The following is a 24032-nucleotide window of genomic DNA, read 5'->3' on the forward strand; positions in this document are numbered from 1 at the left end:
GTTCAAAGCGGAATGAGCCCAGGTTATTGACAGAGAACGCTGAAATGTCTTCAGTTTGTAAATTTCATAAATTTCCTTTCCTTAGCCGGATTAAAACCTTTTATAATAAGTTGTAACATACTGAGAAATTCACCTTCAGGATTCTACCCACCATTTTTCGTCTATAAATGGCTGCTGCTGATAAGGGATGAGCTTCCACTGAGATTGATTGAAAAGTAGATACTACTTATTATTTTATTATTTTCAGTTGTAGAATCACCTCCTAAGCGTTGGAAACGAACTTTAGTGACACACTGTATATATATATTGTGTGTATAGGTATCTGGCTGTCTGTCTGCTCCTTTCCCCACACCAATCTGCAGTGATTTCGCATCCTGTGTGAAAGGAACATTACCAGTAGGTAGGCCAAATCGAAGATGGGGGGATAACGTTGAGATGGACCTAAGGAATATCGATAAGGATGGAAAAGATTGGATTGATCTTATCCAGGAGATAGACAGATGGAAAGCTTGTGTTGATGCAACCATAAAACTTCTATAAATTGCTATTTATAACAGCAATGTTTATTTGATAACGTAATTCAACTTGTGTCCAATGCTGTACTGCTCTCGTCAAATTTTCATCACAATCTCCCCCTCTTTTCCAAAAGAAATATTGGATGGACGCAAGGTGCTGCACAAACCCGCCTGTGAGCACCCCTGCTTTTAAATATTTGCTTTTCTTTATCTAGTGGATTACATATGGTGCACCTAAGGTGTAAACTTTTATCATTTATTTTATAAAATATATAAATCTTAATTTTGTATTATTTTAATGAAAAAATCACCCCCAAAATTTCGATGGGGCATTCTCGCCATAATCCCTCCCTGTTGGCCCCATGCTATGAAAACGCATGATATATGGTAGTGAGAACAAATTGTTGATTACTTACATTATATTTATGGAAATAGCTACTAATTTATATTTCTTAAATTTAAAGAAACACAATGCCCCTACCAGTTTTGCATTCGATGGAACCTGCAGGATTAACACACTTTATCAAATTTACAAACAAGACCTCCAAAGATGCTGAGATTTTGTACAAGATACGAAACCAATTATTCAGTCTTGTGGTAAGTATTGCATTATTGTCTACTCCTAGATTATGCGATTATGTTTAGAATTGTTTTTCACACACTGTTGATGGTAATGCCTTGTGTCATTAGAATATGTTCATATTAATACTGGTTCTCACGGATGGCTTAATGGTAAAGTCGTTGCCTTGTAAACAAGGGGTCCTTGGATTCGATACCCTGCGAGAGCACCGTGGTTCAGATCCTTCTTTATACTGTAGGTCCAGTACGGACTAACCTATTTGTTCATATACGTGGACTTATAAATCTAAAAAAACTCAAACTGTTATTAATACTAATACAGTTATCATAATTATTGATAAATCTTGGTTCATACTTACTGCATTGCAATATCGACAAAATCAACTTATATTTTCAAATGCATATTGTACACTCCTGTTCAACGAAAATATTCTATTCGCGGCCAGCGGTATGACAGACGTATGTACCATAGTGGTTACATTTGTTTTTTGTTACGTTGTCTTTCCGATGGCTCATTACTCATATTCAATTTCAGTAAAATATTTAATTTTACTTTGAACTCCTATTTAACACCATTACGTCATTTTCCCATGATATGAAAAACTCAATATGCTGACCAAGGCAGAAATTAATTTTATTATATAACATAAAGTAAACGTAACGTTTCAACCTTCTAGCAAGGTCTTATTCAGACTTTGTACCAAGTAAAATAAATTTCTGCCTTGGTCAGCATATTGAGTTTATGAACTCCTGGTCTTCTGACATCCTAAAAATGTAGGCATTTTAATAATTTGGAATTAAAAAAAATAAGCCATTTTTTGAATTTTTTCCGACGATTTTCTTCTATGCAAAAATTAAGTTACGTTGACCAATAATAATTAAAAACTGCTATATAGGGTAAAATGAGGAGAGACGCCGCACCATTTCATAATTGAATACGTAGAAAAAAATCATCTCTGCTTTTGTGGAAATTTATCGACATGAAAACTTAACTATTGTCCTTGCACTTTAAGAAAAAAATAATTGGCATTCATTAGGAAGAATTTAAATGTATATTATCTCAAACTACAAAAGCATTGAATTTTTAGTGTCATAAAAAACATACCGCACTGACTCACTTCTGCCTCTTTAAGTTCTTCTCACGAACATTCTTTCTTCCACAGTCCACACACATTGGTCAATACACAGTGCAGGTTTTGTGTAACCATTTCGAACACGTAACACACTGGATCCAGTTAGATTTGAAAGCCGTGAGGAAGTAATTCTCCAAGCATTCCACACAATTGTTGATGTCTTGCTCAGATCCACTCGCTGTAACATCTGGCGCAGGTTGATTTGTGCCGGTTGTTTTTTTCTTTCTGTTATGTCTTGATCCTGGAAGTTGATTGTGAGTTTTTGGTTTCATATTTGCAAGTCTGGAAGCGGAATTGAGCACTTCGGCTGACCGTCTGAACCTTTTACCTTGGCGAGGAACTTCTGGAATGGGACTCAGCTAGCGGAGGTACTTATTGGGTCTTTCCGTGGGTGTGGAACTACAGGTAGATGTTGAAGGGTTTGAATTTATTCCTGGTAATTGATTCTGGGGCACAAAAGGAGGTTGTTGAGTTACTTTTGGTGTCAGTTGTGTTGCTTACGAGGTTGTTGGTTTAACTGTGACAAGTGAGAGACTTCCTGAGGTACTCGATGAAGGTGACTCTAGATCCTGCGAATCATTATGGTCATATATTTTGGTATGGGTGGATGAAAGTGGACTAGGACCTGAATGACAAGCATCAGAAATGGAAAATAAGTAATCGGGAATAGCATATGTATTCACAGGGTAAATGCCACAGGCTCGGAAACCTGAAATGGCATTTCCAAACATAAGCAGCTTTATTCCACGCCGCACCAATGAGAGAGCCTGCTTGGTATCTTGTGATATTTCTGTCTTTATGGGTTCTCATCCATGATGTTCCTTCCTTGTTGTAATATGATTTTACTGGACCAAATACAGATCGGTCCAAGGGTTGAAGGGCTTGTGTAGTGTGACTTGGCAAACACAAATCGATAACACCAACTTCAGCCGCATTTTCCAGAAGCTCTAATGTATGGACATGTGAAGAACGGCCATCTAGGAATAGAAGCGTTTTGCCTGGATGTTTCCTGGGAACGAAGTGTTCTTTGAACCATTTCATGAACAGATCAGCACTTGTGTACGACGATTTAGGGTTCATATAGACATCGGATCCTGCAGGAAGTCCATCAACGAATTCAGGTTTTTTATTCACACCTTTCATAACAAGAACAGGAGGAAGAAATGTTCTTCCTGCAGTACAACACCCTTTCAGCTTTAAATTTTCTCCCCTTTCTTTTGGAGTCAAGGTGTGCACAGTCGTTAAACCTTTGGAAGGTCACAACCTTTCCAGGTCTTTTAATGATTCGGAATCCTGTTTCATCGACGTTAATAATGTTACCTTGTTTATTCATTAGATCATGTTCTTCCATAACATTTTCTAGGAACGTAAAATAGTTTTTTTTTTCTCATCTTCACGATTCATTCCTTGAGCTCTGTTGATAGAGAGGCCTTGAGCTTGTCGCAAAGAAAGTTCAGGATTTTTTCCCCAGGAAGGAATTTAACCATACGTTTCCTGCCATCTGCGATTCAAGCGAGAACGTGTGTTTAATATTTAATTTTTCAGCAAATTTGTACGCCACCACCCTAACTGCTTGTCTGTCTGGAGCGAAACCTGCTGCACCTAGACGTTGAGTATGGGAAACTAATGTATTTTCATTATGTGCATCGAAAACCCCTTCAGGTCCAAGACTATTCTTTGAAAAATCGCCTTTTTCAATCCTTCGACATATGGTTCTCGCTGGAATGCCGTAATATCGTTCAGCTTCTTATTTCCCTATGTCTCCGGCTTACACTCTGGTACATGCCTCTTTCAGGGTCTCATCAGACCACGAAGCTCTAGCAGATCTTCAGTATGTGTTGCTCATCTTGAATTCTGAAAAGAATAAGAAACAAGTGCTTAGAAACTTTTAGAGAATTTAATATTTAAGTACACTCTATTTTATATAACTTATATACAAGCATAAATAACATGTGTATATTGTTGTGTTTGCATTGGATTCTTTGTTAAAATACATAGCCTACAGTACATGTAACACAGTGTTCAACATATTCAATCTGTCAAAAGGTGAAATAAATGACACTGTACACCATATAATATGAGGGTGAGAAAAGTGCGGCATCTCTCCTAACAGAAAAATGTGCGGCATCTCTCCTTTGTGTAACTGCGGCAACAATCCTTTTTTGCGAGGAGAGATGCCGCACCAGTTGCTTTTTACTGGTTTTGTAGTTTCGGTTCAAAATCGTGCGGAAGGTAATCGCAATACTCTAACAAGTATGCTATAAAATATTTGTCACGTAGAAACTAGCGTGCGCTCTATTACGATCTATCACACTTACCTTTCATAAAATTTCGACGGTCAATTCACCAGGAAATTCTCATTTGACGGCGTCTCACTTCTTTCCACTTCACTTGACTGGTCTCTACTGCACTGGAGTAGTGGAATGAACGACAGTTACACATCCTTGCAGAATGTTGCTGCCATCTGATGTGTACTAGGCAAACTACAGGATGTGCGGCATCTCTCCGCCTGCCGTGTCTCTCCTCGTTTTACCCTAATAGTCTTCTATTACGAAGTCGAGTCACGAGATACGCGTCAGAAATTGAAAATAGTAAAACAGCAAGTTCAAAATTAAAGCAGAGGTCTGGCAGACCCCTCCATAGTAGTTGTGTGATTATCAACGTCCATAGCATTTAAGGAATAAAATATGTGAAAGGATTGAAGATAATCTCACTCAAAACTCTCTGCAAAGCATTTATTATGCAGGTATAATAACAATATTGTAGACACTGTCCCCTACACAAGTAGGTGATCAATGCCTGTCTTCTTAGGTTAGCAAATTGAGTAACATAAGTAACTTATATTGCATTTATTTTATGTTTCATTTCTTTCCACTCTTGGTTAATCACAACCATGCGGATGAGTGATGATTGGATGAAAATTGAGGAGGTGAAACTCACTAAGAGCACCCATGCATCCATCCATCCAGGATGGACCTGAACTTCGGAACTTCGGTGGTTATATCGACAGTCGACCACTGAACACCCTTGCCCACCAATCATAGTATGCATACACCTCCATATGCACATTAAAACAAATTGGTGTTTGACATGTCCTAACCTAGTTTTGCTTAAGACATTTCGATGTTGGCTGGGTGGCTACTTCTAATGAATGATTGTGATTACTATACTGACAGTAAAAAAGATTTTCAACTAAAGAATAGTTAACTGAATTTTGCTTGAAGTCCTTCTACAGTTGCCAATTTAGAGATGCAATAAAACATTTGTGGCAACTGTGAAATACAAATCAAATACAAGAGTTTACAATATATTTTTTCAGGTTCTCGATGCTGGTGAATCAGCATATGTCGAACCAAAATACACTTATGAATGGGCATTCCGAATTCCACAGACACACAAAATTCTGGCCCCTTGTTGCAGGGATGAGAATGATATAGTAGAGGTAAGATATATATATACATATATATACGTATATGTGCACATCTGGGTGTGTGTGTGTGCGTGTGACAAAAGGGGAACTCAGTAATACGCAAAGACACTTGCTTAGGATCCCATCTTCAAATCATATTTTTATTACTACATGCCTATGTGTACAAATTCTCCTCTAATACGGAAAACTAATCAAAATATGGAGACATTTCAAAGTGATTTTCTTTATGTTTTACTGAGCTACTCCTTTGCTTCAGGTTTTCTTTTACCTCTTTGCCAACACACTACAGCGACAAACTCTCGCCGTGTATTGGAAACAAGTCGAACAAATTTCATCAATAACATTTTGCTCCTTGGGGTCTCCTTTTTTTAGATTATGAGGCATAGAACGACAAATGCCATTCTGTTTGTGTAAATGCAACCTCATGGCACAGAATAATGTCTACTAATTAATATTTGATTTTTTAATTAAGCAAATATATTACTTTTTTGGAACATTGGGGATGAACTTTGTAACATAATGATCAATGCCTCTCTGAAAAAAGCTTGCAAATTCTATAGATATTGCAAAAGCATCATGTAGACATATGTATGTATGTATGTATGGTGTTAAATGCATGGTTTGTGTGAAACAGGTGAGGCACTCAATTACACACTGTCAGCTGTGAATATGTATAATATGTGCAATATTAAATTCGTTATATTTTGAGGTATTGTGTCTTTGAAACACAGTGAGCAAAACTATATTAAGAATGTTGTTCTCCTTAATGTCAATACATTATATGGAAGTTTGTTGCTGTTATAAGGTGACACTCTGTATGTGAGTGTATGTTCATGTACATATATGTCATATTTTGTTAAGGTGTAATATATATTTTGCATGTGTATCATTTACTATGATATTCGAGCAAGAGAAGTCGTGTTCTCAGAAAGTGTAAAATTCTTTAAATGTAGCATGTGTGTTGGAGATAAATCTATTGCACATTAGTATTTTTATCTTTGCACATTAATTAAGGCGCAGTTTTGAACAACATGTTCTTCAATTAATGCACAAAAATTCCAATAAGAACTAATTTATTATCGACACACGTATATCTAATTATATTGAAACCTCTATACTTTCTGAGTACATGTTACGATTAATTTTCTTGCGAAACTTAACTAAGGCTGCAGTGTTTGAAAAATTTTATCTAAATGTTCAACTAGTTTCTATTCAAACACTTTCGTTCCAAAAATGAAAAAGATAAGATTATTTTATCAAATGAGCAAGTTTAATCAAAAATGGAACATTTCTCATCATCTCACTGGTTGAGTTCATTTAACGCTTCACTCATGATCTCGCCACTGATGCCTATGACGTTCTGTGTTATTTAATTTTGAGATTAACTCACATTTTATGAAATAACAGAAGACGTTATAGACCAAAGTCTGTCAAATAACCAAGCAGAATTTTTTAACACAAAATTAAGACAGTGGAAGACATTAGCAATGCAAAATTTAAGTCATGAATTGTATATTTGCAAGTAAAAAGTAAAAATTAGGAATTTTTCAAAATTAGGTTTATTAACCAATGAACCTAAATCGCTTGCTTTAGACTACTTAATTTTAAGTCTAGCGGAGGGACAAGGGTGGGGGTCAAACATTAAAGCACAAGAAAAGACAGGCTAGCAGAATTTAAGAGTAACAGGGCTAAAGGACACTCAAGATGGAATTAGTTTTCATATTTTTCTTGCATTCTCCTTCCAAACGGCCAAGGGCACACCCAGAGGGATAACGGAGGGGTAATTGCAACCGCTTTATTTCAAATTTTATGAAAGTAGAAATATATTATAATATATTATACAGTTTCATCAAGTTCAGTGCCGTTGCTAGGGGGTAGCGGGAGTCGGCCCTGGCCGCCGAACGATCTAACAAGGGATGTTATCTAAGTGTCTTCATCCGATTTCCATGAAACTTGGCAGGTGTATAGAGGGGCCCAAAGGAAGAAATACGTGTTTTTTTTGTTTCGGCAAAAAAACTGTTTTAGGGGGCAAAAAAATACGTATTTCTTCATTTGGGCCCCTCTATGCACCTGCCAAGTTTCATGGAAATCTGAGGGGAACACAGGGGTCAGATCCCCACTTCAATTTGTCCTCATCTTGACATTAGAGGGGAGGTTTTGCCCCCTAAAACAGTTTTTTAGCCGAAACAAAAAGAACACGTATTTCTTCCTTTGGGCCCCTCTATACATCTGCCAAGTTCCATGGAAATCGGAGGGGGACACTTAGATAACCTCCCTTGTAAGTGAGAAAAGTTTTAAAACAGAAAATGCCATGGCGACCCGTGATATTATTTGCTATTAATGTTGGTTTGTTACGAGTTTGATGAATTGATTATGTAATGTATTTAAATAATATATATGTTTAATGAAACTTTGAATATGTACACAATTTAGTGTTAGCATATGTATTTCTTATTTTACGTCGCTCCATATGAAAAGAAATATTGTAGATGGAAATTTTACATGCCATATGTATGTACATTCGGAATGCATTTATCATGCACTTTCTTTCTTTCAAAAACAGTTTGTGTGCTTGTTTTCCATTATTAGCTAATGTGAAATTGACGTGTTGAAAAAATATTTCTAATCCTCTGTTTCAACACAAATGCGTGAGAACCGACTTCTACCCACTTTTGCATGATTTATGAGAATAATAATGCCGCTACTAAGTGTTATTGTTGTTGTACGCACGTTTATCCATGTACTTGCCACCCCCCCCCCCCCTCAAACGAGGGTAACGACAATTCCCGTGGCCCCTGTCTGGCTACAGGCCTGGTGTTCGCAGTCACCTCATCGTCAAACGTGATATATATATATATATTGGTTGTTTACGACATACGGAAGTCACACGGGAAAGATACTTTTTAAGTGATTTCGTTCCGACACTCGACGAAGATATAGGGATCGATGAGATAAAAATAGTGATAAGGAAACTGAAAAGGGGGAAAGCGGCAGAACTTGACTCTATTGGGGCAGAATTTTTCAAAGCCAGAGTAACAAATATTTATATGGTGGAAGCACAAAGCAAGTTAATGGATAATATTTTTAAAGAGGGGTACTTTCCGAAGGATTGGGCGAGTTCGATAATCTGTCCTATTTATAAAGGGAAAGGGGACATTAACGATGCAAACAATTTCAGGGGCATTTCTTTATTACCCATATGGAGTAAAATTTATACACATATCTTATACCGCAGGATTCAGAAATGGGCAGAAATATTCGACAAGATCTCACCATTATAAGAGGGCTTCAGGAAAGGACACAGCACGATAGACAAAATATATTCATACTACTAACACTCGTACAGAGGGAAATAAACGGGAAGCGGGGGAAATTATACGAATGTTTCATAGATTTCGGGAAAGCAGTCGATAAAGTTCCTAGGGACATTCTGTGGGTGAAATTGCAAGAGACAAGAATGTCTGCGCGTATGATCAGGGCACTACAAGCGATATATGCGTGTGGAGAATTCGGAGTAAGATGCGTAGAAAACCCAGTCTCAGCACTGGAGCCTTCGCTAGTGGACTCAAACAAGGATAGTAGTACATTGTAGGTGTTTCTGCGACATCTTTTTGATCGTTTTCAATCCTTTTGGTCGTTTTCCATTTTCTTGGTCGAAATACATCTCTACTTTTGTTTTTACGACCTTTTACGGGCTAAGTTAACCTACAAGGGTTGTTTTTGTCTACGCATTTTTTTTCTTATGACCTTTTACGATTTTACGTGATATAACTTAACCTATTCCCTTTTTTCACGTGTTAGAAAATATACACATACTTTGACCTACTTTTGTAGTAGCATGAAACGGTAGGAGCTGGATGCGTGTTAAAAAAATATCATTTTTCTTTATTTGTTTAGAAAATTCCTGACCCTCCAAGATTTCTTTTAATTTTTTTTACGATCCTCTATGAGATACATGGTAACTCAAAAAGAAACAGATTTTTGATCAAAAGTGATACCGTCCGAGATCCGGTGGAAATTATGAAGGGAGAGACAATGCTAAGTCAAAGAGCGATCATCCTTTCGAAAATTATGACCAAACCTCCCCCCCCCCTTGAACTTAGGTACCCCCAAATTTGGTACACGTATTCTACATCATGGAAATCTAAAACGGGGAGATTTTTAGTCCTGTCTCTCGCCGTTTTCGCAATTTCAGGTCTTTCAACGCAGGACTTGGAAAAAATTCAGAGGGACCTCACAATTTCGACGTGGGGGGATTGTATCGACCTTTACGAGATCCGGTTGTTAATTTACGATTTTTTGTAATTTTGAATTTTTGAAAATTTTATTGCAAATTTATAATTTCTAAAAATGGTGATACTTGTTCTTAATTTTGACGTTAAAACTGTTCCATGACCCTCTCGATCTTGGCATCTTGGACGAACGACTTCTCTGCCACCAGGATTACGCTGCAGACGGTGTTGTCGGGGATCGGATTGTGAAATTCGCACACGATCTTGATGTTGGTGCGGTCGTTGACCACTACCTGCTTTCTCTTCGACGTTTTGATGACGAACATGGTTCTGTGTGCCTTGAATTCGCTTGGGTGTAGTACACGTCCACGTTTACCTCGGTCACTCTTTTGTAAGCGGAGTACGCTTTGTATAATTTGAGAAAATCAGCTTTTGCTACGTTTTTTCTTGAGTAATCCGTCGAGGGCACACAGATTTTTGAGATTCGAGGACGGTACTTGGTAAACTACATCCTTGGGCTTCATGATGATGCTGTGTTATTTATATATATATATTCTGGAAACCTCTTTTTTGTCTCACTCGTTTCACGTGATAATTTGTGTTTGACAATCGGTTATTTATATATCGTGGTTGTCGGAGTAGAAAGTTCGCGCTTTGTCTAATGCAATGATGTGATTAATGATGCTGTCTGTTTCCGCGTTTGACTTGTACCAATCGTCCGTATATCGTCTCATTCTTTGCCTTGCCTCGTAAAGTTCGTCCAATCTGTTGTCCAACTTTTCCCCTGCAGTCTGAAATTGAATGTCGAGATCTTTCAAACTCTTCGTGCCGCATATTTTCTGAAGGTGGTCCATACAAACCATTTTGCACGGTGCACGAAATTCCCGGGCCAGTTCGACGAACTTTTCGACATCCTCGTCACCTCCGTCAAACTTCATCGTAAATATGTTATGCAACAGCTCCGGAGGAAGTTGTGTTATTTGAATTTGCGTCTTTTTTTCGTGTGTTATTTATAGACCCCATCCCAATTTTCGTTTCGTCTTCATGCCGATCGTCGTGCCCATAGCTGCAACCCGTTTTCCCAGAGAAGCGTACCTACTGATGAATCTCCCAAAGGCTGCATGTTCCAGTTTTTTTCTGCTTCGTGACGTGCATATAGATTTGTTTGGGTGTTGTAATTGATGTCGTGATCTTTGCATGCTGCGTTCAACGGATTCAATACCCTGTGTAACGTGGGATGTGCATTTCGAACGGTAATTAGTTTATGATATCGTTCACAAGCACATTGCCTTCGGCCACGTTCCAAAATTTCGGTGGATGGGTGTTTATTATTTAGATCAGACATCCTATTCCTTTACTGTCGTTCAGGATGAAGTTGGAGAATTTCGTGCTGATCATGTCCACGATTAACTGCATTTTCTTCGCCTGCCATGACAAGTAAACGATCAACGAGTTTCCTAACGGCGTCAACCTATACAAATTACTTCTGCAACGTGTTGTAGTGTTTGACGCCGCTTCTACATTTTATATCATTCCAAATAGGTTTGATATGATTTCTGTATTTTTTCCTCCGCTTCTGGATTTGATGAGATTCTGAGTGGCGTCATTGGTTTGGTACAGAGCATCAGATAATATTAAAATGTCCGTGTAACTTTGATAATCTTCGTCCGTGTAATTTTTCGGATTTTTTTTGTGATGAGTTCCCAAAGTCCAAGCTTACCTGGGTACCTGGACCAACTATCTTTTTCGCCTAAATTAATTTTTACGTCGTCTCCTTCGAATGCGACTTTCGATTTTCCAATATTCCACATCACTCTTTCGTTACTTTCCATGCTCGGGTACAATCCGAACACTTTGTCCTTGTCGAATATCGCGGTGCTGAAATAATCTCTCTCCAATGGACCTAACTCGATCCTATCCAAAGAAGATGAAGTGCTTCGTATGGCTTGACGTTTTGGCGCCTGTTTCGAGAGGAGTGTGAATGCTTCGTAATTTCGAGCGGCAATATACTAGTTCCGTGATGATATCCTTGTTCTGTTCTGTGACATTCTTAATCTTCTTAACGAGACCGTTGTTGGCGTCGATGATACGTTGACCTTCGAGCTTGGTCTCTTCGTAGAATCCACAATTCTCGGATTTCCAACCTTTGAATCGTTTAGCAAGGTAATCGCGCAATTTCAAGTTGTCATCGATTTTCGTTTCCTCATTTTTTGATATGAGGTTATTTTAAACGTCGTGTGACGTTGAAACATTCGCAAAGTCGTTGATTTTGTTTCTGTAATTTCCGTCGTTGGGTTTTCGAGTCACGTGGATAGTAGCGAATCCGAAATCGTCACTATTCCCACAAGAAGAGCAAAATTTCGAAAATTCCTTAAAGTTCATATCTCCACCCACGCAGTCATCGTAAACATGCTTTAGATTGGTTTGATCTTGACGAAACAAACAAATGAAATTAGCGTTGTCGTGTAGTAATTGCTTTGGAATTTTGGAAAACGTTTGAGTTAGGTAAAAGCAATCCATTCTTGTGTTACGACCTTGAGTGAAATGTTGGGAATTTCATTCTGACTTTCTAAAATTACGTCGTCGAAGACCACGACAGAATTTTTGCGACAGCTGACGAGAGGTTTAATTTCCGATTCGAAGATTGCTATGTCCAGTCCCTCGTACAAATTAAGGAGTTGCTGGTATTTCGATTGTTCCAAAATTTTGGAGAACACGTACAGGTGTCTGTTCTTCCAGTATTACCAATTCGGTGCTAGGAGAAAATTGTCCACCAATAACGTGGTTTTTCCACAATCGGAAGGATCTACAATTAGACAACGATTGTTATAGGGTAGCAACTCGCCGTTGAAATGAAGGCTCTTTTAGGACTACTTTATTCACTAGGTGTTTTGAAACACGGGAAATGTAATTTGTAAGACGTATGGGCAACAGATTGAACTGGTGTGGAACGTTTCTGAACAACCATGAACCTCACAAGATTTCAATTTCTTTTTCGAGCTATTCGGTTTGATAATATAAACACCAGAATGGATAGGAGAACTTTCGAAAATCTTGCTCCTATAAGGGATATTTTCCAAAGTTTTGTGGATAATTGCAAGCAATTTTAATCACCTGGAGAGTATGTTACAATAGACGAGATGCTAGAAACATTTCGGATAAAGTGTCGTTTCCGAGAACATATTCGGAATAAACCTGCGAAATACGGAATCAAAGTTTTCCCCATGGTAGACTCAAAAACATTCTATACGTGTAATATGGAAATCTACGCCGGAACTCATCCTGCAGGCCCTTTCAGTGTATCCAATAGTGCACAGAGTGTTGGTGAGAGATTGGCGCAACCAATTTCAAAAAGTGGGATAAACATCACTACAGATAACTGGTTTACTTCTATTCCCCTTGCCAGTAGTCTGCTGACAAATCATCGATTAACTTTGGTCGGTACACTTAGGAAAAACCAAAGGGAAATACAACCTTTTTTACTGAAACATAAACGAGACCAGTGAAAAGCAGCATATTTGGGTTTGGGGAACCAGGTGTTTTGGTATCATACATGCCAAAAAAAGGCAAAGTTGTTTTGGCACTATTCACAATGCATGAAAACGATGAAATTGACTCCCCAACTGGTGATGATAATAAACTGGAAATCATAACATTTTACAACCTGACCAAAGGTGGTGTGGATGTGGTGGACGAACTAAAAGCACACTACTCTGTCTCAAGGATTAGTGCAAGGTGGTCACTCACTGTTTTCTATTCACTTCTGAACATAACAGGAATCAATTCGTATGTGATTCTACGAAGTAAAGTAGATGAAATGAATCGGAGATCGTTCCTGAAGAACCTTTCAAGTGCTCTGTGTTGTGAATATTTGGAATACCGTGCTACTCTAGATTGTATTACCCGTGGTATAAGGCTAAGGCTTCAGGAATTTCTAGGAATTCGCAACGAGAAGTGCTCAAACAGAATCTGATTGCGTAGGAAGATGTAGCTACTGTGACAGAAGAAGAACAGGAGAACGAAGACAAATTACATATACTGTTCACATTACATCTGCTGTGACCACACTGTCTTTTCTTGTATTGAATGCGCAAATGTAAGTCTTGATGGTGGTGAAGAGGGTTCGGAGTAAACAAGTGAAAAATGGACAAAAATGGGGTAGTAAAAGTAGCAAATATACACTATTGTTGACTTGTAGGTAAAAATTAGAAGGTGTACTTGAAAACGAAACATATATATATATATTTATATTATATATAATATATATATTTTAGTGTCATAATCTTGTCCTCATAAAATCCATGGATCAAACATTTAAAAAACATGTTACTTTCATAGTTACTTTTATATATTTCAAACACAAGAGTGAATAAAATCAAAATTATTATGTACAAGATATTTGTAAAATATTGTTTCTTTAATATTATAGCCTTAAAAAATAAAGAACATTTAAAAATATATTCACCACTTCTAAACTTATGCTCGTTTTATATATATTGTATTAAAAGGCATTGTATATTGTATTGTATTACAAGATAAAACAAATGATGAAAATATGAAAATAAAAATACAAAAAATAATTAAAATTATGATCAAAGAAGACCAATAAACATAAGTAATAGAGCGCATTCTTTCTCACCGAACGCGAGTCCTCGTGTAACATGTCGCCGCGCGAGTTCTGTCGGGTTAAGCATCTTGGACAAACTTCGATGTGGTTTGCATGCTTGGTTGTTTGACTTCTGACCAATCGCGAAAGTGAACGAATGAGGCAGTAGTGATGACAATGCTCGTTGGAAACGAGAAGGAGATTTATTACGCGAGCATTATCATCATCAACATTGCTTATCCTACCGGGATGTACGACATGCTTAATTGATGTGTAAGAATACACATTAATAACTATTCGTTTGCTTTCACCGTCTCGTGCCCGGTTTTGAAATTCGATATATCGGAAATAACAACCGGGTATTTGATATTAGACATTACACTTTGAAACTCGATCTCGTACTGCTTGTAATGTCCAACGCACTCTGGATTATTTAACCGATGAACCGAATGCAGACTCGCCAAGACGCACCAGATAAAGCATGTATCGTCATTGTTATGAATATTCAACACAGCATTTTTATTTTGAATGTCCGGTGGAAGGAGAATGTAACTAGATGCCGAAAGGTGATCGAATTGATTCAATTTGGTCTGTAATTCGTGAAGGATTCTCGAAAGAGGATCGAATTATTTAAATGAGCGATTAATGGGTGAGGACTACCGCACAATGTCCAACCTAACCCCCTACCCTCGAAATCGTCGTGTTTCTTAACCAGTTCGTTGGAAAGATTAGAATAGAAGTCGTCCAAATAATCGATGTCCGCCACTTGAAAATCTTGGTTTTTCGTTCTGTGATAAAAAATATTCGTTGTGTCATCGGGTTTCTCGTATTCAGAAAATATATCAACAAATACGTTAATGGAATTTTTTGTTTATTTGTCTTTCAGAATATTTATTATAGATGTTTTTATTTCGCTCAAAAAAAACTAGAAATGTCACAGCCTGGTTCAGACGTAAAAGATAAATCCTTGAGCTGGCCGTTAAATGCAGACCTAATTGGTTTACGTTCATTTGATAACTTAATTTGTTTTGAATTGTGTGCATCAGTTCGAAGGATTGACAGTTTCTTTTCAGAACTATTTGACTAGTCGTCGCTGCTTCGGAAATTGACTCTTTGAAAATCTTAACGTACCTTTTTAGGTTGGTAACGCTAATTTTCTTTTCGCATTCAGGACAAGCTTTGGTGGGCAACAACTTTTTTTCCGGTGCGCAATTACGTCGATGTTTGCACCAACGAGAACTGTCGACACTAGCTTGACACTTGTTACAAATTTTTCGTGCCGGTATGATATTTCGAAGAAAATCAACAAGATTCAAAATCAAGTAAACAACGGTGGAATTTTTGGAGGTATGTTATTTTATAGAGATTTTCATGAGGACAACAAGTAAAATCCGATCATGTAAAATATTCGAAAACTAAGAAACACCTTCTGAAAATACTTTAAACTTGAAATAATTTGTCGAAAACAAGTTAAAGGACTATGGTCGCAAATACGAAAGAATTTTCAGGTATGTTATTTATATAGAATTTCTCGGGAACGACAAGTAAAATCCAATCGTGTAAAAAATTAAGGTAAAGTGCTAACCTGGGCTTAGCACTAATCCATGAAGTCGGATAGGGGGTGTGGGGGTAACGCCCACACTTTCTTGATCCGGTCGTGATTGGTGGATGTGATCAGCATCACGCCCCTGACCACGTTTACCCTCCAGGGTTTCCCCCAGGTACCCATGTCATTCGACGCAGGGTGTGCGCCGTGGCCACGTCCAACTTTAGAAAAGTTCCCTAGTTTGAGCCATGCTTCTATTTAAAAGAAAATGCAAAATACCCCTTGGAAATTTCAACCAACCAATTACATTTAGATTGGAGAAACCTGTACCTATTGTCATTTTTCGAACTTTTAATAGCCACATCCATTGTTATTTTTGCTCAATTTTCAAATTGGTTATAGCCAATTTTACCACAAGCATATGGCTGTCCCGAAATGACATTAGTTAAAGATATGTTTTAGTGAGATACGCTATGTTCGTGTTGTTGTCGTTGCAAGTTACCTAACCCATTACACTAAGAAAAGAGAAAAGAAAAAGTCGACGTACTGATAAAAGTTGACAGAAAATTCCAACATTAAAGTTTTGCTCATAGACAGCTCTGTCGTCGCCTATCAAAATTTCAGCGAAATTCAAAAATAGCGACCGGATCTCGGAAACGCGAAAAAATCCCCCCCTGGTCGAAATTTTGAGGTCCCTCTGAATTTTTTCAAAGTCCTGCGCTGAAAAACCTAAGATTGCGAAAACAGCGAGAGGTAGGACGAAAAATCTCCCCGTTGTCGATTTCGATGATGTGGAGTACGTGTACGAAATTTAGGGGACCTAAGTTCATTGGGGAGGGGGGTTTGGTCGTAATTTTCGAAAGGATGATCCCTTTTTGCGTTAGCATCGTCTCTCACTTCATAATTTCCATAATTTCTTAAGAAATAAAGAAAAATTGTCCTCTTTTTAAACACGCATTATATAGTTTACCTTTATCATTTTACACCGTGGATGTGTGATGTGATGTTAGAGGTTAGCTTAGCACTTAAAAGGTCGAAAACAAAACAAAAGTTGTTCAAAAGATGCGTTAGGAGTAAGAAGAAACATGGTGCAAATTTGCAAGAGGTAAAACATAGCTTGAAAAGTGTTGCCGGAGCCTCTACCGTTATTTTCTTCTCCTTTTAGGTTAGTTTAGCCCGTAAAAGATCGTAAAATCAAAATTAGGTTAAAAGGTGTGTCCAGCTTCCACCGTTTCATACTACTAAAAAGTAGGTCAAAGTATGTGTATGTTTTCTAACTCGTGAGACAAAGCGATTAGTTTAAGTTATATCACGTAAAATCGTAAAGGGTCATAAGAAAAAAATAGGTAGACAAAAATAACCCATGTAGGTTAACTTAGCCCGTAAAAGGTAGTAAAAACAAAAGTAGCGATTCATTTCAACCAACAAAATGGAAAACGACCAAACGGATTGAAAACGACCAAAAATATGCCGCAGAAACAACTAATATATACTACTAAGGATGAATCCTGTCACCAGTCCTATTCTCACTGTTCATAGATTTGGTAGCGCATGAGATTAAAATGGACCAGATTTCAATCCCATACATAATAGTGCAAAGTATACCAGTTCTTATGTATGCAGACGACATAGTCATCTTGTAAGAGACAATAGATGGTTTACAAAGGGGCATAGATAATATATACGAGGGGTTTCACAAATATAAAATTAATGTAAATATTAAAAAATAAAAAAATATTTGGCTTTCAAAAATGGATATATGTTTAGCGGACAGGAAACGTGGACATAGGGGGGATTTAATAGACCGGTTTAAAAACTTCACGTACCTGGGGGCAACACTTTCCGTGACAGGAAGCTGGGCACACCCCATAAGAGCAAGAAGGAGTCAAACGAAATATGCAATAGAACAAATCATAAAGACAATAAATAGGGCACCTCAAATGCTTTTTCCGGTTATTCAAAACCTCTATTCATCAATAGTATTAGGAGAATTAAATAAGGAGTATAACTATGTGAGTTGAAAGGGGACAACACAATAACCGGAACACAAACATGATTCTATAAGAGGGTAAGTGGCGTAAGCAGAGGTAAGGCCAACTGTGGGATTCTCAAGGAATTAGGATTGAACAAGGACACGGTTCAAGCATTGTTGAGGGTTGTTAAATATTGGATGAGATTATGATTAGAGGACCAAACTACGCTGAGAGGACAATGCTTAGAAATACAGACTTTCGGAAGATACGAGCGATGAAAAATAATTTGGTAATTGACCCCCTCCCCCTTGAACTTAGGTCCACTAAATTTGGTATTCGTACTCTGCATTACGAAAATCCACAAGGCGTACCTAACGGTACTCAATGGGGAGATTGTTCGATATACAGGGTGGTCGGAAATTCCCCTTACAAACTCCTAGGGCTAGTAGAGGGGACTGAGTAGACAATATTTGGAATAGGAACCCATGTCCGGAAACGTTCCGTTTCCGTGCTACAACCTTGACAATGTGTCAGATGTGCCTGTGTTGGAAACCGGGTAGGCAGTACATGACTTCAGAAGATCACCTGATGACCTAAAGTGTAATCATTTATTACAACCATGTCAAATGAGGTGTTACGTAAGGTACAGAATTGAATGATGTGTGACAGTACATAATACAAACAAATTTATTTGGTAACAATGGCAAGGGAACAAAAAAGAAACGTACTATTCATTGATGACAATAACACTTGTGTCGACAGTGGAACGCAACAATTTGTTTATGTCTTCTGCACTGGATGTGTCGCATACGGCACTGCTCAACTACAACAGTGGCTCGATATGACGACCACCAATTATACAGACTAATCATTTTCCGGTACATTCGCTCCATCACACCGGTGTCCCGTTAGTCTCTTGTGCAGCGACCAGAACTCGTGCCAGCAGTTCTTCCTCTCTCCTTACATGAGTCTCGTACACCATACTCTTCATACGTCCCCACAAGAAATAATCTAATGGCGTTAAATCCGGCGATCGTGGGGGCCACACGGTTCGATCACCTCGGCCTATCCATCTTTGCCCGAATCTTCGGTTAAGATGTCTCCGAACGTCACTTGTAAATTGAGGCGGTGCGCCATCGTGCTGAAACAACAGTTTCTGACGGACGTTCAATGGCACAGCATCCAAGAACAAGGCCAATACTTCCTGTAGGAAGATCAAGTACGCGGCACACGTTAGCCTGGCTGGATACCGCGGCAGGGTAGACGTCACGTTCCATCAGGTGATCTTCTGACGTCATGTACTGCCTACCAGTTTGCATATCAGCACAGGAACATCCGACACGTTGTCATGGTTGTAGCACGGAAACGGAACGTTTCCGGACATGGGTTCCTATTCCAAATATTGTCTACTCAGTCCTCTCTACTAGCCCTAGGAGTTTGTAAGGGGAATTTCCGAGCACCCTGTATTTTTGCCCTATCTCTCAGCGTTTTAGAGATATTCGCAATTTTACTTTTTTTAGCACGGGACTTGGAAAATCAGAGGGGTTAAATTTGGTTCCATGACACTTTTAAAAATTTCAGTAAGGGAGGACAGAGGACATCGAGACGACGATATTAACGCAAAACACCCATGTCTCTACGACCATTCTTTCGAAAGTTACGAGCGATAAATGGCAATTTGCTCACCGCTTGGCCCCAAGACCACCAAATTTCGTACGTGTATTCTACATCACCAAAATCGACGGTGTCAACTGAGGAGATTTTTCAAGTTATTTTCGCGATATCTCTTACCGTTTCCGAGATACGTCCACTTCCGTTCGCAATTTTATGATTTTTCTAATTTATATTTTTTTTCCGGAAAGATCGAGGAATTTTGATAGACGACGACTACAGAGCCATCTATGAGCAAAACTCGGAATGTTGGAATATTTTCTCACAACCTTTTTCAGTAAGTACATTTTTTTCTCATTTCTTAGTGAATGGGTTAAGTGACTTGCAACGACGAAAGCCTTCTAGCAACAAGAACTTAACTTATGCCGGCGTATTTCACTAAAATATGTCTTTAACTTTTGTCATTTTGGAACCGCCAAATCCTTGTGGTACATTTGGTTATGGCCAATTTGAAAATTGAGCCAAAAATAACAATGCAAATGGCAATTAAAAGTTCGTAAATGACAATAGTTAGAGGTTTCCCAAGTCCTCCTCCGCAGTCGAGCGGGTTAAGGCATTCACTCGTCTTGAGATCGTTCGCTGCGGGACGGCGTAGGTTCGAATCCGGCTCTGGTCGGAATTTATTCGGCCTACGTATAGGGCCGGTGGCAACCCACCATCGTGAGGAAATTGGGAAGCTCCGAGTGAGTGAGCGTAACCCGGTCAAGAAGACCTACAATAACGGCTGGGGGTTGGTCGGGCTGATCACCCGTCACCCCAATACTGGTCTAAGACCTCCACGCTATAACAGGTAACGGAAGAACAGTGTGGGAGGGAGACCAGCAGTCGGTAGGTAAGCCAAGGCCCTTCAAGCGCTGTGGGTTTAGTTTTAGAGTTTTCCCAAATCTAGTTAGATAATTTGGTTGAAATTTCCAAGGCGTATTTTGCATTTTTTAAAATAATGCAAACATGTTGGAAATTGAATTGTCTCGACCAGCCGTGTCGTCCCCGAGAAATTCAATACAGTGTGTTTCCGGACTGATGATACAAACTTTCAGGGATGATGGAGAAGGGCACATGTATCAATTTGAGATAAGGAACCCTGGTCCGGAAACTACTCAGTCGAAAGTTATAAGCGAAAATCGGTGTATGAAGATGTAATACTTTTGTTACCTCCACAAGTTTCACAAGCTGCTACATTCACAACAGTTATTCAAAGTGGCGTCCCCCAGCTTTGCTGCAGGCAGGACATCGTCGCACAAAGGCCTGGTGTACCCGTTGGAACAACCCCGGGGTCGTTCGAACAATGCCACATTGAGCGAAAATTGTTGCCAGGAGATCCTCTTCAGTCTCGACAGGTGTCTGGACAAAACTTTGTGTCTGGACATCGGCCCGGAAACACCTTATAAGTAACATACCTGAATATTCTATCGTATTTGCGACCATAGTCCTCTAACTTGTTATAAAGCTGTATTCTACAAATTATTTCAAGTTTAAAATGTCTTTTTAGAAGGTGTTTCGAGTGCTTCTTAGTTTTTTCGACCACATTGAATTTTTTACATGATCGATTTTTACTTGTTGTCCCCGAGAAATTCTATATAAATAACATACATGAAAATTCTATCGTATTTGTGACCATATTTCTCTAACTTGTTCTAAAGCTATATTCGACAAACTATTTCAAGTTTAAATAGTATTTTGAAGGTGTTTCTGGTGTTTTCTAGTTTTTTCAACCACATTGAATTTTTTACATGATCGGATATTACTTGTTGTCCCCGAGAAATTCTATATAAATAACATACCTGAAAATTCTATCGTATTTACGACCATAGTCCTTTAACTTGTTTTAAAGCTATATCCGACAAATTATTTCAAGTTTAAAAATTCCTTTGAAGTTGTTTCCTAGTAATTTCGACCAGATTGAATTTTGATTTCATCCAGCGTTACGTATTGTAAAAGAGAAATTCTCTACCTGAAAATTCTATCGTTGTTTACTGGTTTGTGTGATTCCCTAGAAAGCGTATAAATACAGTTTTAAAAAATGACAACCACCAGAGTAGTATAATAATATTGTTTCAAAACAAAAGGAGGACCCCTACGATTTTAATCGATTTTACTTAACCACTTCAATTTATTCCTGATTTTTTCATGGATTTCATGGCGTTGGATGCTGTTTTAGTACAATTTTTACGAGTGTCTTCCTTTTCTATGCCTCTCAGAGTAATCTGCTACGTTGTATATTTTGGATCACGATGTATTTAAACATCCACTTCACTTTCTTCCTCGTTTTATGCTATTTTTTTCCTTTTCTGTGGTGAGACTCAAGATTTTATGTGTTACAATTTAACCTAAGAAGGCGATAATATTTTCTTTCCACGCAATTTAACCTAACAATTAATAAATGACAAAAAAACGTTGCGTCACCTCCAACCATCTGTGAGTGTGTCTCGCTTCACGGTACCTACAAATAATAATATTTTATTAAGAAAAACCCTGGCCCCCAACGAAAAAGTATCCCGCCAGGGTGCGTGGTGCCCAAAACATTTTATAATGGCTGCGACTATCATGTTAAGTCACACATCTGTACACTTTCGTGGTAATTTTAAATTGTTGACCGTGACTCCATACAGAGGACCTCCGGAAAAGAATCATGCAACGTGTGCGCTAACGAGACTAGTGTTATTTGATGTTGCAAGAATACAATTTTTACGCTTTTGGTGTTAGAAAACAAAGTAGTTCAGACTTATCAAAAAAATAATCTTTTAATAAGGAAAAATGAATGAAAATGTGTAACAACTAAAGTTGCATGCTTATATATTTTCCTAGTGTGTGTTTTACGATGAATCACACAGCACCTGAAACGAGAAAATTAAAGAAAATATTAATACTTCTTGAAATTTTGAAAATTAATTTAGTACTTTTGAATAATTTGTCAATTTTTTTATGTTTTTGGAATAATAATTTTAACACTTTCTTAATAATTTATTAGTGGTTTGTCAATTGTTTGAATAAATTTATAATTTTAGCATTTTTTGAATAATTTAGTACTTTTTTAATAATAATTTAGTATGAAACTAAATACGATACTTAGAACTGTTCCGTGACCCTCCCGTTTTTTACATCTTGGATGAATGACTTTTCTGCCACTAAAATTGCGCTGCACAACGTGTCGTAGGCTAGGACGTCGTGAAATTCAGACACGATCTTGATGTTGATTCTGTCGTTGACCACGATCTGCTTTCTCTTCGACGTGTTATGACGAACATGGGTCTGGACGCCTTAAATTCGCTGGGAGTGTAGTGTACGTCTACGTGTCCCTCGGTCCTTTGTAAGCGGAGTACGCTTCGTATAACTTGAGAAAACCATCTTGTGCTATGTCGAGGTTGTAATATTTGCGCTGGAAAACTTCGTTCCTTCAGTTCGTCAGGAATGCGTTCTTAATTTTGCAGTTGTCGAATTTACTTGAATATTTTCATTGATTGTTATCGCGTCCGGTCTGGAATATCACCACCACGAAATCTACCATGTCGAACTGTATATTATTAAATTGCGTCGTGACGTCGAAATCAAAATAACGTCCGGATACTGGATTCTGCACGCACTGGTAACCGTAAAAATGAAAGAGCACCTGCAAATTTTTCAAGATTTCCTCTTTGTACTTGATGACGTGGTTGGTTTCGTATTCCACAACTGGCATTCTCAATTCCATTGTCTGGATCACGCATTTTGCTGCTTCGGGTAATGTGTTTGGAAGCTGAGTGATCCCGTCCGGACTCAAGTTACTGTATCGCATCAAAAAGTTGTTGTCGTTCGAGGATCTGCGAAAAGTGATTCTCAGACCTCCTTTCCACATGATCTCCTTGTAGTCCGAGAAGAAACCCGGAAGCAGACGCATGGGAAACAGTACCGTGTGACTTTTCGTTGATATTGTAGTTCCCGCTTCGAATCCTCCAGCTTGTAAGTAAGCGACATCCGTTTTCGAAAGTTTCAACGTTCCCACTACCGTGGAAGTGAGAGCTACTAATCTTATTTCTAAACCAAACAAAATAAACTAATCTACACCCTAATCTACCATTCGCATTGCTCACGTCAATCTAAACCTAATCAAAAATTTATTTTAATATAATTTAAATAATTATACCTAGTCCGTTGAAAGCTGTCTCTACCATCAATATAATATTAAAAAACAAATTACATCCCTATTTAAAATTCCCGCGTTCATATTGGAACACTACGATTCCTGAATAATCGACTCTATGGATGACAGTTTTGTTTTCTGACTTCGATCTGCGAGAACAGGTAGGGCACGAAGTTGTCCACGAGTTTTAAATTTGCGATAGACGGGAATGCATCTCCGCTTTCTTTTTT

Source organism: Lepisma saccharinum, chromosome 2, assembly GCF_977018435.1.
Source record: "Lepisma saccharinum chromosome 2, izLepSacc3.1, whole genome shotgun sequence".
Lineage (NCBI taxonomy): Eukaryota > Metazoa > Arthropoda > Insecta > Zygentoma > Lepismatidae > Lepisma > Lepisma saccharinum.